Source organism: Ananas comosus, linkage group 10 (assembly GCF_001540865.1).
Source record: "Ananas comosus cultivar F153 linkage group 10, ASM154086v1, whole genome shotgun sequence".
NCBI classification, from domain to species: domain Eukaryota; kingdom Viridiplantae; phylum Streptophyta; class Magnoliopsida; order Poales; family Bromeliaceae; genus Ananas; species Ananas comosus.
In genome coordinates, this window is record NC_033630.1 from 12,600,602 (window position 1) to 12,606,339 (window position 5,738).

Here is a 5,738-nt window from a genome sequence, read left to right on the forward strand (position 1 = left end):
GTTATAATATTTAATCCAATAATTAGAAATGATAAAAGGAGTTGATCCAAAAATTAAAAACTTGGTAGAAAAAAAAATCTTTTGCTATTAATAGTATTCTAACCCAACTCTATATATATATATAATATTTTAATTATATATAGGCTGAGTGAATAACCTGAGTCTAGTTAAAATTGGGCCAATGTTGTTGGCCCATAAAAACAAACCTAATAAACAAATATAAAAGCAAAATTTCACTAAATTTATACATTTTTCCTTTCTTTTTTTCTTTCACAGAGCTCTAAATTTTTAATATGTTTCTCTCATTCTCTTTTTCTGTCTTTCACCGTCAATGGCCAGGCCGGAAGCCCTCAAAGTTACCAGCATATGCCCGCCGTTGCCTACCTTGCTATTAATTGTATGCTTGAGAAAATATACAGAATATTTTTAAAGTAAAAAATTATTATTTATATAAGATTTTAATTTAGTTATATATGATTGGATAGTTTAATCCAATATTTATCTATATAATTTATTTATTTTTGACAGTATAAATAAAAATGAATAATATGAAGATTGAAGGCGAAAGAGAAGCAATGTCAGGCTGAAAAGATTAGACATTCAACTCATAAATTATTTTTTTTTATATTATAATACTATATTTCATATAATTATTTTGTACTTTGAACTATTAGACATATTTTTGTATCAAATTATAGATTATATCTATACAAATTAACTATTTGATCGTATAATGTCGAGATTTCAAGCTGGTTCGCTTAGGGCCTCGAGCTCGCTCAGACTCGAATTCAGGCTTGCTCGAGCTCGGCTCGAAATTAAATTTTCATCCAAGCTTGAGCTTATAATTTAGGCTCGAACTAATTTTCAAGCCGATTGAGCCGAGGTAAGGCTCATTCGAGTTCGGCTCTCGTTTCACCCTAGGTCTGGATGGGCCTTTGCCTACTTAGGATGTCTGTTCTGCTCTGGTGGGTAGCTCTGTCTGAGAGGCGATGGGTATCATAGGTATCTGAGAGGCCCCCCCCCCTTTCTAAAAGCCAGAGCTGAGCATTGAAAAAGTTGGAGGACGTGTATTACATGGGATAAACATTTGGTTGGGCATCCGACCACAGACAACTTATTAGGGGCGGAGCCGATGGGTCCGGTATTAATATGATAAAATTTCTGAGCTGTGCGCACCCATCGCGACCCTCGGAAACGTGCAGAAAGAGAAAAAAAAAATTTTGTGCGGGCTCCGATTTTTGTAGAGAGAGAGAAATGAGAAAGAAGCCGGCTGGTGAAAAAGGGGTGGTGTGGTGCATGGGCGTCGTACACATGCGGTGCCCATCGGCTCCGTCCCAAACAAGTTGTTTGGGTGCCCACTAAATTTTTATCCTATTTACATGTGTAGGGAATTCGCATTCATGGCTCAGGTAGGGGGTGGCAATCCCAGTCGCTGTTCCGCGAGCCAGCTCGTGTTCGGCTCGAAATGAGTGCCGAGATCGGCTCGCTCGTTTAGTAAACGAGCCGAACACGAGCTGGATTTTTCAGCTCGTTTAATAAACGAGCCGAACACGAGCTGGGTCAGCCTGCATGTGTTCGGCTCGATAACAGCTCGATTATATTTATTTTATATTATATAATTTTATTTAATTATATATATATAATTATATGTGTTTATAAATAGTATAATACATATTATTATATATATATATATATTTCATTTCAATTGATTAATCCCTGTTTACATTATACTTGGTATTTATACTATTGGTGTGATTTTACTGAAGTGTAAACAACTCAATCTATGAGGTTATACAGCAAAATGACGAATTGAGGAAAAAACTCGTATAGGCTGCCACTGATGCTAGCTGGGGCCCCGCTGGGCTTGGCGTCTTGTCTTCCTTAAGTAATCCCGCTATCGGTTAAATGGGTACCGGGTTGGCTTATCCGGCACGATCCTCACAGGAGTGGGTAGTGGGCTCGTGTTTCTCACCGACTCAGATGGTTCGACGGCCCGTCCGCCACGGCTGAAGTATTACTACTTCGCCCCCAAGCCATAGATTCTGTCGGATCTCTCTTGGTCTCGCATCTTTCTTGCTTCCAGGATGCCCTAATCGACCTTGGTCCTCCTCTAGCAGCCGTCCGCCCGCTTGCGAGGGCACCTCCGACGGCTCGACCTGCACGACGACTCCTCCTTCATCCCGAGCTGCTGCCATTTTTTCTCTCCATTTTAACTAGTAAAGTTGCTATTTTTTTTTGCTAACTTCCTCTGTTAACTACTATTCTACATTATTCTTCAGGGTAGTTACACTTCGACGGCGACACTTGGCGGCAGGACATTCGGCGACAGTGTGAAGCAGCGACTTTGCGGCCAGCGAACTCAGGTAGCATTATATATTGAGCTAACAAGCCGAACACGAGCCGGCTCGATTAAGTTTCAGCCGTCACGATATGTCCAAAGGTTTTCGAGCTCGTCACGAGCTCGAGCCGAACAGATGCGGCCTAGAAGACTGCGAGCCGATCTCGAGCTGGCTCCAGCTCGCTCGAGTTCGGCTCGTTTACAGCCCTAGCTCCAGGCAAACAACAAAACTTTTGGATCTGGTCGAGGGGACTAGTACTATACTATATTGAGAGATCGTTAATTGCATTTGTTTATCATATCACAGAATATTACTGTACATAGTTATATAAATTTCATATCAAATCTATTTCACTAGTAGAAAGAAAAATATTGATAAGACCAGTGAAAAAATAAAGGTCAGTCAGACAATTCCAGGAATAGAAAATTAAAAATATAAAAATAGAGAGTAAGAAATTAATTAGAGGAGATGAATGAACGATTGATTGTACGGTCAAAATCATACAATTCAGGAATAGAAAATTAAAAATATAAAAATATGGAGTAAGAAATTAATTAGAGAAGAAGATTAAATGATTGATTGTACGGTCATTACATCATACATAGTGCATTGACTTTACTCTGACAAGCACAAGTCAAACCTAAACTTATTAAAACCCTTCTTACAATTTTAATAAACAATAAAAGTATTTATAAAATAAAAAAATTTTCAATACATAGTTAAGCTCAAAATAATAAAATTTAGAATAAACTTTAAAAATCATTTCTATGATTTCGCACTTTCTCACTTTAATACTCTATAGTTTAAAATATATTAAGTTGGTGTCCTGTTGTTGTATTTTTATCTTTATGTCAACTTCTTCGTTAATATTTTGTTAAATTATATACAAAAAAAACTTCAAATAATACACCTAGGTTTATCAAATATTCACTTTAGTACCCTTTAATATTAACCTTGTCATTGATTTAATAAAAAAAATTAGTGAAATCGATAATAAAAAGATAAAAATAAAATCACAGGATACTAAATTGATATATTTTAAATCATAGAGTACTAAAGTGAAAAAATGTGAAATCACAGGAATGATAGTTAAAGTTTTTTCTAAAATTTATCCTTATTAACAAAGCGGTGGGGCTAAAGTAATTAAGTTTGTCTTTTTTTTCAATATTATCGTATAAATTTAATTCTTCTCCGTTATTAACTCTAATAAGTAGAGTTTTCATTTTGCAAAATTGTTTTGATACTGAATGTGTTCCAGGCTTCCAGCGAAAGATATGATAATTTTTTCGTATTTAAACATTGTAATAATCTGAACGGTTAAGCAATAGCATTAATAATCTGTACTATCTTATTGACTTGACCTGATGAACAGCGACAACAGATACCACCTTCTCTGGATAGCAACTCTCTCATATAATGTTCCGAAGCCTGTTGGGTTTAGTCGCCTGGTAGTTGTTTTTTTTCAAATAAAATAATTATTAAGAAAAAATCAGTATGCTCCACACTTTATTTATTAAAAACAAAAAAAAAATTACAGATCGAGTAAGGCGGCTGGCCTCGGAAAAAATAAATAAATAAATAAAAGAGACGAAAAAAACCCTTCGGGCAATCTGTCAATCTCGCGCGAGGCTCCTTATATGGAACATTGGTTGGCCTGTGACCTTGACTCCAACTTCCCAATCTACTACTAATTGTTAGTGATCCAAAACAATTTTGATGGTGGTGATAAACCGTTTGCAAATATATATATATATAGTGAGGTTGGAGTGTTGTTAAAAACACGAAGTCCTCTGTACTTTAAGTTATTTTTGATGTTGTGACTTTTGAATCGACGATTGGTTTCGTTAGATTTAATCTAGAGTATTTGAAGTACCTAGAAAATAAATTTTGTAATTTTTCGATATCATTTGCCTAGTGATCGAAAGGACTTAAAATCAATAATTTTAATGGTCGTGGTGAGCCGTTTGCAAGTTTAACGGTGTAGAAATATCCAAATCACATGAAATTTTGATAGAAAATTCTTTATACCATATAAAACAAGATCAATAACTTTGATCTAAAATTTTAATATCATATCATCATATTTTGTAAGATTTTTTTCAGCCGTTGATTTTGAGCCGCTTCGATCANTATATATATATATATATATATATCGATTCGAGGATACGATAGATATCATGACCCCGAGATTATGATATAAGAACAAAAGTTGGAATCTTATAAGTTTAGTTACTAAGTGTGACAATTTTGACTAGATCCTATAAACTTCAAAAATCCTTATTTTAAAATATAAAAAAGCTGTATCAAAGGAAATACTAGTTCGGCAAAGTTTTAACAAGTTAAAGTTACCGTTAATACCGTTCAAACATCAATTACCACATCTTCTTATATTTAAATAAGTTCAAAACTATCTTTTATGAAATTTGATAGATCTAGTACCAGTTGTAGGAACTAGAACTTAAGTTTTTATGATACAAGTTTAAAATTTCTAATAAGTTAAAAGTGATAAGTAAAACTGTACTAAATGAATGATTCATTTGCTATAGCTTTTTTTGATTTTAAAATAAAGATTCTTAAAATATATGTGATCTAGTATAAATTGTCACACCTAGTAACTAAACTTGTGGGATTTTAGCTTTTTCTCTGATATCATGGTCTCGAGGCCAAGATATATCTATCATATCATCAGAATAATATATATATCTCTCTCTCTCTTTCTCTCTCTCTCTCTTTCAGACCGACCGTATGATAGCTATCGTGGTTCGTAAACCACGATAGTTCAAAAGATAGAAATCTAAATTAAGAAACTGATAAAAGTGGATAATCTAATATGATAATTTGATTATTAAGTGAGTTGGGACCCCCCGGGTGTAGTAGTATTGGCATGTAAAAAAGTAGGTTCCCGGCTTTTGGATTATCGTGGTTATCAAACCACGATAACTATCATAAGGTCGGATCCAAATATATATATATATATATGTATATGTATATATGTATATGTATATGTATATATATGTATATATATATATATGTATATATATATGTATATATATATATATATATATATATACTCACTCCGATGATACGATAGCCTTCGTGCCTCGGAAGGCACGAAGGTCGAACAAAAGCTACAACGCTAAAAGCTTAGCAACTAGCCGAGGCAATTTGAACTAGATCTCATAAACCTCATGGATCTTTTATTTAAAATAATAAAAAGCTATAGTAAACGAATCACTAGCTTCCCCAAGTTTTAGTTGTTTAAATTTACCGGCATTACTCGGCAAACGTTCAAATTGCCACATCTTTATAGGTTTAGTGCACTTTAAAACTATCTTTTAAAAAATATGATATATTTTGTTCTAGTTATAAAAACTAAATTTTAAAATTACAGTATAATAA